This window comes from Macadamia integrifolia, unplaced genomic scaffold (genome assembly GCF_013358625.1).
Source record: "Macadamia integrifolia cultivar HAES 741 unplaced genomic scaffold, SCU_Mint_v3 scaffold1622, whole genome shotgun sequence".
In the NCBI taxonomy this organism is placed as follows: Eukaryota; Viridiplantae; Streptophyta; class Magnoliopsida; order Proteales; family Proteaceae; genus Macadamia; species Macadamia integrifolia.
In genome coordinates this window covers 47,887-60,815 of record NW_024868281.1, presented here as the reverse complement: position 1 = coordinate 60,815, position 12,929 = coordinate 47,887, and positions in this window count along the sequence as shown.

Genomic DNA, 12,929 nt, shown 5'->3' with positions numbered 1-12,929 from the left:
AACTTCCTACTCGTAGGAACTAACTTGGCTCTCCAAGGTGTTAAACCTCTTATCCTAAGGAATATAGGAAAGGATCAAGAAGAAGAATAATAAAAGACGAAGGACAAAAGGAAAAAGGGGGAAGTATGAAATACCTTGGCAACAATTGTCTTGCACAAGTCATGCATCCTCTTGATCTCAGAATAGATCTCCGAAGACACCTGAGAAAGAGCATATCAGCCAAAGGAAGTCAAGAGTTAATTGAAGGATGATCAGATACTCACATAGTCATAAGGAATGGGCAGCCCAAGGGAAGCGTCTACATCTTAGTTCCACTCTAGAAGATAAGGGAGACTGGGGTTGGCTGCGTTGGGATAGTTCCAAGTGGAGAAGCCACAGAAGGGGATGCTAGCAACTCTGAGAGACCCACCTGCACTGGTAGAGGGTCCCGCTTGTGAAGGATCAACAACACTGACTTGCGATCGAACAGTAGAAGGGTCTACACATCGTACTCTCCCCTGAATAAACATCAGTCAAGACCAAAATAAGAAAAAAAATTGAAGGAAACACTCAAGAAAGGGCAACATACCACTGGACCATCAGGACCAAGAGGGGTGCATACTGTCTCCTCCTCCAAGAAGGCTCTGTAGTCCCTATCCTAGTCAAGAAAAGAGTCATCCCATACTCCGTTAGCTAAATGCTTCATCTCGTCTACTAGGATGATCTCTGGGCAGTGCATTGTGGGTGGAGGAAGATCGGGAGAGGGGCGTGACTCGATATCTAACCACTGGGGTACTACTCTCTCTCCCAAATACTAGATATGGCCCCAAATGCCCTAAAAATGGACTCGGTTCTCGGATAAGTGTTTGGCCAATGTGAATCCTTCAGAATCTGAAAATATTGGCAATGGAATAGTCACCAGGTGACCTGCAAATCCAAGGAAAAGTAAGTACATCATGAGATAGAAGGAATTTTAGTGTCAAACGTGGCATATCTCAATGAGATCGTTCAAAAGAGAACGAGCAGTGGTCCTCGAAGGATGGTGTCGAGCCCTGATCACCTAATTATCCCCCACTTCATGGCTACAAAGAAGAAGAATGCCTGAGGGCCCCTAAGTCTAGGAGCTATGGTCTTCAAGTGCTCAAAGCACCAGGGTTGTTTCCAGAGATTAAAGTAAGAAATTGCAATCCAAATGAATGAAAGAAAATGAGTACAAGAAGAAAAGTTACATGAAGAATGTAGCTTGCCCCTTAAGGGCCCTGTCTCTATATGACAGAAAATCTAGGGTCCACAGGAGATATACATAAGCGGCCCCACCCTAGTCCCAAGAATCTACCATATAAAGATCTCAGAGGAAGAAAACCAAACGGATATCTACTCCCCCTCGGAGGTCATTGAAAAGGCACTGACCCACAGCAAATAGCAAGAAAGAACGGGCCACCTGTGACATGTTTCCTGGGTTCTCCCCCAGACTGATTTTTCACTATCAGGCACTTATCTCCCCTAGACAGATGTGTGTCTGGCCAGCTACAATGGTAATGCTAGTCAAGTCTGTGAACTCCCTAACAGTCAGAATCCTAGGTAGGGTCATGGGTCTACCCCCAAATAGTATGCCCATCAAGGCATAAAAGCATAGAGGTATGATGGTGAAGTCGCCAACAGGGAGATGAAAAGAATGAGTATTTGGCCACCATCGCTCCATCAGGGCCCCCACCAGTGCTGGATTGAACTTTCGAGTCTCAACAAGGGGTAGCCGGCACAGGTATGATGCATTAACTACCTCATTCACTCTACAAGGAAGCATCCTATGCCATGACTGAACCATGTTCGGATGGCCATATTAGGCTAGGGTAGGTGGTTCCCTCCCCTCATGCTACTGGAAATAAAGAATGTATAAAAAAAAAGAAGAAAAACAAAACAAGAATAAAAGATGATCAAAATAATGAATAAAATGTAAAGACTTACCCAAGAACCCCGTATGGAGTTGCAGATGTGGTTCCGACTATTGTGAAGAGTCTGCCCAGAGTAAGAATCGATCAAGCCCTCATCCCTGGGGGAAGAACTGCTGCAACTCTCAGGCTTGACTTCTCCCAAAGTCTTTCTCTTTCTCATTTCAGCCATATTTTCAAAAATCACAAGAAGCCCCATAAAGTTTCCCAATTTGGAAGAAACCCCAGAAAGTTTGCAATTTGCACAAAAGCCCACAAGAATATCAAATTCTCCAAATGACTCCTCCCTCAAGAACAAGATGAAGATCTTCAAGATCTTCAAGAGTAAGATAAAGATTTTCAAGAACAAGATGGAGAACTTTATGAAAAACCTGAGGGCTCCAGAAACTCAAATCCCACTCACTTCACTCAGAAAAGTTAGAATGGGGAATGGACAAGGAAGGGGGATCATTTTATAGGAAAAAATTCGCTTTCCCCAAAAAAAAAAATTGAGATTCCAAATTCAAGGTGCAAACCAAAGTTTTTTACTACCAAATACCAACTTCAGAATTATTTCGATGGTAGTTGCAAATTATATCACATGGGAAGTAAAAATTCAAAGGAAAGGTAGAAATCCATATAGTATACACATGAAAAAGAGGAAAGTAAAGGTCAAAATTTTATTGGTCAAAATTCAAGATTCCAAATCAAAAGCAAAGAGCAAGATTCCAAATAGAGCCAAAAATCAAGAATCAAGGAAAAATCAAGACGAGAAACAATTGCATTTACCCGACCCAGGTAGCCCAATTTCATTTACCTAGCCCCAGATGGCCCAGTTTTATTGACCCAGCCCCAGGTGGCCCAATTTTATTGACCCGACCTTGAGTGGCCTAATGTCACTAAGCAGGCCCCAAGTGGCTCAATTGCATTTACCCTGTCCCAAAAGGCCCTGTCCCAAAAGGCCCTTTTTCTTTGTATCGGCTCTCAGTGACCTGATCTCAAAGACCAAATCCCTAGGACTGGAGGATGGAAGTCCAGCCTAGGAAGAACATTCTTCATATACTAACATTTTTTGCAGTGAGGGCTCAAATCTCCACAAAACATTAGTTCAACATCTTCTAACAGGATTGGAAGAGCAGCAAATTCCTTTCCCATAATCGACAGTCCAGGTAAGTCCTAAAACTCTAAAAAGTTGAGAGATATTATATGTTGTATTTTTTAACTCCATCATATATGAGCAAGATGACAGTAGTATATGCTCCGAGTGACAAAATGTAGTCGTTCTTTTCTTTGCTCTTCGACCTTTGGCACAGGCCTCGGTCAAAGAGGGGCATTCTGTAGACACCCAATTTTGTCACCCTCCTTCGGCTATGATGAAATATAGAACTTAGACGTGACTCCTGGCTTCCGATCAATAGAAATGATGATGGAAACATTTCCCACTCGAAACCCTAGAAACCCCCCACGTAAGAGAGAAGAGGGTTCAATTTTGACTTTCCATATATGAAGGAATCTGGTTAAGATGACCATACAGATGGATAGTGCTCATAAATATGGTTCTGGCGATATATTGCACGTCAAAGTTGGACAGTCAAATCTCCCACAATCATCCCCAAAAAATTATATTTTCACGTACGTATGCTGCACATGCAGAAAGTCCCGCTGGAAACCTGGAAAAATACCCTACCTACACCAAACGACCCCACCTCACTCTATAGTAGTGAAGCTCTACCCTCTCTCCTCCTCCTCCCTCTTAATTTTCTTCGGGTCTTCAAAGCGATCTTCGTCAAGATCCAAAATCTTGTTCGGATCTTCGAAGTGTTCTTCAGGACTTTGAAAATCCTCAATCCAAGTTCTTAGTCCAATCCAGTTTTTTTCCAAAATAGTGTGTTCTTCAAATCCCTCCTTTGAGTGTTCTTGAGTTTTACCAGAACTAGAAATCCCTCCCCCCTTGAGGTTCTTCGGGTCTATGAAGAGATCTTTGTCAAGATCTGGAACTCTGTTTGGATCTTCAAAGTTTTCTTCATTCTATTTTTAGGTCAATCCATTTTTTTCCAAAAGTAACCATTCCTGGAGGAAGCCCTGTCCTAGTACCCCTAGAATCTTTCCAAAAATAGCCATTCCCAGCGGAAGCCCTGTCAAAATGCCACCTCAGCCTAACCCTCCCCTATCTTATCCCTAGTAAAAGCTCTACTGAGTGCCACATCAGCCTAGCCCTCCCCTAGCCTATCCCCAACGAAAGCTCTGCCAGAGTGCCACCTCATCATATGCCCAAAAATAGCCTTCCCTAGTAGAAGCTCTATCAGAAATCAAATCGAAAAATAGCCTTCCCTAGTCGAAGCTCTGTTCGAATCCAAATCTGAAAGTAACCATCCTAGCCGAAACCCTGTCCGAATATCATCACAGTCAGCGTATCTCAAGAAAGGAAGTTGGAGGTCAATACCATCTTCCCTTGAGCCAGGAGAAGACGAAAGATAATCCGAGCCAGTAGCAATCAAGAGCCCACCCCTTTTGACCCGAAATAAGGGTTAAGTTCAGGTACAGTTTCTCAACCAAATTGTCATCATTTAGACTTTATATAGACCTTGTTTTAGTGTACATAGTAGTTTAAATTCAGTCAATGTATATATGTGTGATAACTTAGTCATGTATGTAGAATAGTAATAATTATGAAAAATATTCGTTCTTAAGCATCTAGTAGGAAGACCGGTTGAACCGGGTAGATTGGGTGCCTAACACCTTCCCAATTCTACAACCTGATACTTACCTTAATCTTTGGACCAGACCAAACTTTGGGCCCTTTTCTCAAGAATTGGGTCCACCCTTAGGTCCTAGGCCCATAACCCTAGGTGGTGACTCCAGACCCCATTTGTATGATCCCAATCCCCGTATTGGACCATCATCAAATCCCCGTCTCAAATGATGAATTTTACTCTCTTATAAAATAGGCCTCCACGTATCTCTGAGCAGCAATACAGTGGTACGGGACCTGCAAGTGAAGCTCACATGACACAAACCCCTCCCCTCACATGAAAGAGAAAGAGAGGAGAGAGGACGGGAAGCAAGTCCATCTCCGGCCGCTACCCTCACAATATTGTGATTTGTTGATTCTTTATCAACTGACTTGATCAACTCTTACAATCTGGAGGTGTAGTGACACCATATAACTATTATAATTGGCACTTGGCAATGATGACTGTAAATACAGTTCACATACCTAAAAGACTCCCTAATTTTTTCACTAACCACCAAATTTTTATAGTGGCTCTAGAGCAAATAATTTGCATCTACGTCTATAATGATATTTATCCATAGCTCTTGAGTGATACACTCATTACAATGAATGCATGTGAATCTCACAAAGTTAAGCTTTATTATTGGTCTGGTCTATTCGTCATGGGTTTCGATTATGAAATCTTATGATTTTTATAACTAAATGGGTTTTAGTGAAAATCCTTTGTGGGTAGGGTTGACATCTTAAAGATTAATGTTAATGTTAATACCTATACTCACATTTGAGATGTTTTGATACAAGATCATCCTATGTTGCTTGTACATATTGGTGGTTTATTAACTATTTCTATCATATTTTCAATGAAATCTAATTTGAAGTCCAATAACTGGATAGATCATAAACAATTTATGCAAATGAAATTAGAAATCATTTGATTTTCGTTTATTAAAATGTTTTTTGATATTTGTTTTTATGTTGTTGACTATTATGACACCGTTTTTTCAAGCCAATAGTTAGATCTAGTTCTAATATTAACTAATGTTGACTCTTATAACTGGTACTTTTATTAGGTCATCTAGTCCCCACTCTCTTATATTAATGAGAGAACAAATTATTATCCTATTAAGGGTGATAGATGCATTATACGTGTTTTATCATACACACTATTCTAGTCATGTTCATGAATTTTAAGCCAACTTGGGGTATTTCAATGTTTCCTTAGATACTATGTTTATCATCCGTGACATCCGATTTCGTCACGAGGCAATTAGTTGTGAGTGTTGCCACCCCATTATGATTCAAAATGTTACAAGTGCATTATTTAAAGTAATATTTATTTGAACTTATATGTCCTATGTGTACTTATGATAAAATGCAATTTATTAAAAATTCATTGAAATAAAATGGATATATCATATTTAAATGATTTAAATGAACCCATTAAAGTTTTAGTATTTTTTTTGTATAAAACCTATTAAGTTATTTACATTTAATATGGACCTAATCCCATATTACTTTATTTGTTAATGGGTTATTGTTGTTTTGGTCAAGTAAGTTATTTGGTTCATGTGCCCTATTAGCCAATAAATTGTTGACTTTAAGAAATTATAAGGTTTTATTGTGATTGGCTTTAAAGTATACGGACTAGACATTAAATTCATTTGGGCCTAAAGGTTGTACTTATTATAGATCTTGTATCTAATATATCATAGTTAAGGTAACATATTTTATATGTTTTTGCTATCATGAATAAATGTTATGAATTACCATATTTAGCATGTTGTCATTATTGAAAATTACCATACTTAGAATTTTTCTATTTATGATAATGGCTAGAAGTACAAAACTGTCATACTAAGAATGTACACATTTTGATGATTGCCAAATTGTGGTGTTTCCATATTAACTATTAGGGTTTACAGTGGGTTGTTTTTGGGGGCTTAGGATGAATTTTTTTTTTTAAATACTAAAATAATTCATCTTATTATTTGCACCCAAATCTAAACCATGGACATTTGGTAGCAATCCAAATCTATAGTTTTCATAATTTCAGTGATTATGCTTCCACTTAGTGGGCTAGTTACTGAGATTATGAAATCGCTATTGACTATTTGGGATGGGTTACGATCAAAGAGACCATATGGCAAACGATGTACTCTTCCCCCACATGTGAGTCTTCGTTTGGTCGGTTTCGTTTGATAGTGTGAAGGTGACATTTTGGGCTTCGCAACTTTGGAGGTTCTTGTCTTACCACCACAAGTGAAGGAATCTTCAGAGTAGTGTTGTTTCAAGCGTCTCGCCTTGCATGTGAAAGATTCCACTATGTGTTGGGAGATCTTGCCACTACAGGTGTGACCCTAATGATGTCGGATCTTTCCCTAGTTGTGTTTTCCTATAGTTATTGAAAATAATACTAGGATAAATCTGATTAATAGCCCCATCAGTCAGTTTTAATTAAATTGTTGGGATATTAATATACCTTATGTTCTTGCATATTGTATATTTTGGTAAATATTTATAATTATATTTGCCAGTTTTAACTTCCCAGCAATTTTCTGTTAAAATTTTGAATGGTTCCAATTGTGAGGAATGGATCTAATCTTTTAATATTTCTCTGGCTATTATGATAATGAATTTTAATCTTGGATTGATATGCCTCTTAAGCCAGTGGTTGTTAATTTTATACTAACTAAGTTTCTTTATGAAAAGGGGAGGAGTTAAATAGTTTTTATCTAAAGATCAGTGGGAGTAAATTCATGAGTCATAAATTTCTGTAGAACTACATTACTACAGATAAAATAATTATTCATCCACAAACTAAGAGCTTTTCACTAATATGGGACTTGTTAGTTATTTTGATGTATTTTATTAGTGGGATCTTTGCTTAATATATTTAGTTGCATCTGACTTCAATTTTGTTTTGTATTTGTGATGGATTATTATTGTTCTCAAGAATATACATGCAGCTTTATTATGGTCATTTGCTTATGTGTATACACTTGTTTATTTACCTCCTACATAAAAATGAGGATATATATGTGGTGTATTTACCTCATTCAGTATCTGAGGTTTTAGTCAATATATGCACATCCAGTTACTAGTAAAGCCTCATTTAGTTTGAGGCCTAATTCTAGTGTATTGGGACATTCAGACCGAGTCCCAATGAGCTTCCTTGAGCGTTTGGGAGACAATTATAGTTAATGAGACCTTCGGTATCTATCTCATAGGGCTCATTTAATTTTCGAGTCTGGACCAATTTAGAAATAGGTATGATGATCACTATTGCATGTTATTTTCATACCACACTTTCATACTGTTTAGCCCAAGTCGGTGAAGTTATGAGCACTTTGACGTGTTTAGTCTCATATCGCTTCAGATGTGATGATCAATACGATTGGATGTTTGTAATTCTCATTCGGACCAAGGCATTTGATTTAAGGTGCACTCCATTCAACACTGTTTTGTTTGTGGCCACATTAAGTTTATCTAAACAGGAGAGTCATTTCAAATAAGTTCTAAAATCTAAAAAAAAAAATTGTAACATATGCTGCCTAAGTGGGAGATTGTAAGATTTCCAATTAGGTGGGCTAGTATAGTCCAAGTTTTGTTTCCAAAATCGATTTAGTGGTGTTGACTATAAATGGAGTAAGCAAAAAGGATCCAATAATGGTAAGTGATCTCTATGGAGATATTGGATTCTATTAGCACACCTTAATGGTATGAAATATGTATTACTATGTGTAGACCTAAGATACTATTTCCTTAATGAGAAGGAAACCCTAATTTCATTGCAGGGTTGGCCCCTACCCTCATCCCTATAAATAGTTATCATTAGCCCATTAAGTGAATGACTAAGAAAAAACTTAAAGTGAGAAGGGAAAAATGGTATACCAGACTAACAATGATGTTCATGTTATAACATGGGATTATTTTGCTATATCCATGGCTTCAGGTATGCCGTTCTTATCTATATAGTAATTGTATTGTATGTCTATTTGATCTCCATGCATATGTTGCATATATGTTTTCTTTCATAGGGACCTAAAAAAAACTCTTTTCGTTCTATGAACTTTAAGGTGTATTGTCACACCCCACTTCCAGTAGACCCACCTTACTATGTAGGAATATTGATGGTGTCAGTAAGACACTTACCCGTCTTACAAACCTACTAGGATCTCTGATAGCAGTATCTTAACGATTCACAATCTCACAACACTACCAAACAATAACAACGGAATCAGAGTAATATGGTGGAATCATAAATAAATGGGGAACATCTAATGATAAATAATTATCCATAACCAAGTTTATCTATTTACAAATATTCGAGACTTATACATATCAAGTTTAAAAGTATACCATCCACAATCTATATCAAAATAACAAAAATACGCCCAATACCTCATGGTGCCACATATGCACTGGTATCATAGGCACAATCTGGGTCATGGTCCCCAGCTTTCAGCATCCACCAGTCGCTCACTCCACATTAGGGTTAGGAAGAAAGAGAGTCACAAACTATCGGTACAACCGTACCTGCATCATCATCTAAAAGGGGGCATATACGTGGGGTGAGCTTTCCAACTTGCTCAGTCAGGGGTGGGGTTCATTCATAACCAAGCAAAGCAGCTGCATAAATAATTTATGATACATGATGACAGAAATTAAACACATAGTCCATGATGATCGTGATGCAATTCATTTATTTTATTATCCACCTAGCAATACAACTAAGTTTGGTAAATGCTACTATGACACATTAGACAGTATCCCTCGTCTTGGAACCACCATCGACCACATAGTGATACAAACCCTAGCCGCGATTAGGATCTTGTCGGTCCTGGTATGGGGCCATTGGTCACCCAACAAACCCTTGATAACCCACTCCTAAAAATCATGGCACCAGTATGTCCATCGTTCATCTGAGACAAGTTCCCGCCTCCAGTAACAATCACATTGTATCATTGGTGTGGCATTTCGGGAAGGTTCGTCGAACATACCACCATTGGGTTATCCAACACCTTATCCCTATTGTCAAGGGGACGTAGCATAGGGACTGATACCAAACCACAAATATTCTATATGCCTTCATAATGATACAACTAGTATGAATTACACAATACCAGGAACACATCGGCCACATACACGATACCAGTAACACATCGGCCACAAAGTATAACATGCGACTGTTTACCTAATCTAGCATATATAATAACAGTTAAGTATGGACTACACAACACCGGTATGTCTATCGGCCATGAAGCGTATCTATTTCCAAATGTAATCCCGGAGTAGACGATACCAGTAACACATCGGCCATAAAGTGTAATCCATGACTACAACTAACTCTAAGGCATATAATCAATGCATGGATGCACAAACATACGACAATCATGGTACCAGTACCACCTCGGCCACACCGGATTCCATTTCATACATACAACAATTATGCGATGAACACGGTATCGGTACCACCTCGGCCACACTGGATCTCGCCATATATATCCACAAACATTTCATATAATTTCCAATACAATTGAAATAACATAATTATCAAAATCATGATCGTCAACCTAAACATGTATATAACAAAATGAGAATTTAAATATACGATCGCATGTGAACAATTGTTAATATTGTAAACATTCCATAAAAGAAAAACAACCATCCCTAGGCTTATGAGGATTAGGGTTCAAGTATGGCCACCGATCGTTCAATTCAATTTCGAACTCGGGGTATGTGCACATCACTGTCCTAGAAACAAGGGTAACCAAACATCAATACATGTTAAGAACATCAGGAAGGACCCACATGGGTCACCCCTAAAGGGTACAGGCAAAGTCCCACAGTGATAGTACTGTCATCGGAAACATTCACCAGAAACAGTCATTGTCCATCGAAAACATCAGTGGTGTTTTCGATGGACATAACAGAGAGGTCCTAAGACTTCTCATGTTCACCAGAAATAGACCCAGTGTTTTCAGTGGCATGTTTCCGCTAGCAGTACAGAACTACCCATGGGATTTGGGGTTTTCTAGCTTAGTCCGATCGCAGGGATTTATTCCATGGAGTTTGTGGGGGATGTTTCTAGCATCATTTTAAACCATTAAAATCCCATTTCCACTAAGCCATTTGGAATATACATCAATCAAATGATCGAAAGATGAAAACCCTATGTGGTCATTTGGTCAATCTTGTTGCCAGAGCTCACCAGACTCGGTTGAGCTCAGCAATGGCACTGGGGAGATGAAATTTGCATTCCTCGAGCTCTAGAAGGTATATGGGTTAAGATTATACCTATACCTAGCTTTATTTAGTTCAAAACGAAGAGAGAGAGTGGTATAAGAGGTTGTACTAACCTTCGGCAAGGATTCTGACAATGATGCGACAGCCGAGAGCCAAGGTGAGTCCTTCCCTCTTCTTCTTCCTCTTCTTTTTCTTCCTTTCTCTCCTCCTTCTCCTCTTCCACGTTTGTACATGAGTGAGATATGAGGAAATCAACTTATATGGTAAGTTAGGCCTTAGGGCCTGTTTGGTTTGGTCCTAGTCCGGTCCGAATGGGTTAATCCAACTTTCAGGGTGTGTGGACCCTACTACTTCAGTCAGTAAGTTGCTCGTATCATGAGGAAGGTGTGTGGGAGGATTTGGAATCATCTGGGGCTATCTACAATGTGGATGGCGGGATCCATAGGCATCGGAACCCAACCAGTAGCCTAAATGGTCAGCGAAAACAAGCCCAGGCTGTTTCTGGTGGGTTATTTCCAGTGGTCAAGATAGCAACCTCTCTTGACTACTTGTTGTCCACCAGTTAGTCTCACATGGGTAGTTACCCTATGGTGTGTTTATGGTCTTCTGACAATTTTGATGCGTGCTGAGATTCAGGTGTGGGGTGTCGGGTCACTTACCGATTGGGATTGAAAGGTACGAATCCCCTCCAGTTGGATTGGTAAGCAATACACAAACATGTGGAGTCATCTCTCCCCCTTCGAAAATGGGCAGCTATGAGCCAAAACCTGGTGGTACTTCCCACCTCCTGTCCGAGACCTATCACAACAGTTCAAATTAGACTAGGTTAGGGCACGGATGTAATTTTTTCCTCACCTTACAAGAATTTCATCCTCAAAATTGAATGTACCTAGTAAATCAAACAATTCGGGGTATTGCTTCTTCATTTCCTCTTCCCGCTCCTAGGATGCTTCTTGCTCTGGGTGGTTCATCCATTTCACCTTAACAAAGGATACGATGCCATTACGGAGGATGTCGTCCTTCTGGTCAACAATCTTCTCCGGATACTCCACATAGGCAAGGTCCTCATCCAACTCATAGGGTATGTAAGTCAAGACGTGAGTGGGGTCCGGAATGTACTTCCTCAATATGGATACATGAAAGACATCATGTGTACACTCCATCTCATGTGGTAGAGCTATCCTGTAAGCTACCAGTCTGATCCTCTCTAGTACATTAGTCGGTCCCATAAACCTCAGACTTAGCTTTCCCTTCTTGCCAAACTGCATTACCTCTTTAGCTGGGGTTATTCGTAAGAAGACTTTATCTCCAACTCCAAATTCCAGATGCTTCCTCCTGACATCTGCATAGCTCTTCTGTCTGGACTGAGCTGCTTTAATTCTTTCTCTGATCACACCTACTTTCTCACTAGTAGCCTGTATCAAGTGTAGACCCAGAATATGCAGCTCACCAACCTCATCCCAATAGTGTTACACCTGTGCCCTAACCCGATCTAATTTAAATTGTTGTGATAGGTCTCGGACCAAAGATCAAAAGCACAATAGGGGTTTTGGCTCATGGCCACCCATTGCTGAAGAGGAAGGGATGACCCCACATGTTTGTGCATTTCTTGCTAGTCCAACTAGAGGGGATTCATCATACCTTCCGATCCCAGATGGTACGTGACTCAACACCTCACACTTGAATCCCGGCACGCATAAAAAATTACCGAAAGACCATGAGCATGGTCGAGGGTAACTACCCGTGCGAGGCCAACTGGTGGACAACAAGTAGTTAAGACAACAGACTATCTTGACCACTGAAAATATGCCACCAGAAACAGCCTGGGCATGAATCTGGTGGGTTGTTTCCGATGACCAATCAGCTGGTGAACTTAGAAGTGGAGAGCATTTTGAAGAAATAACCTTTAATCTTTAATCTTTGTGTATAGACTCCTAATCGAATTGTGTGGGATTCAGAAGTGAAAGAAATCATTTTATCTACTAATAGTGGCCAAATTGGCGTATTACCAAATCATGCCCCCATTGCCACAGCGGTAGATA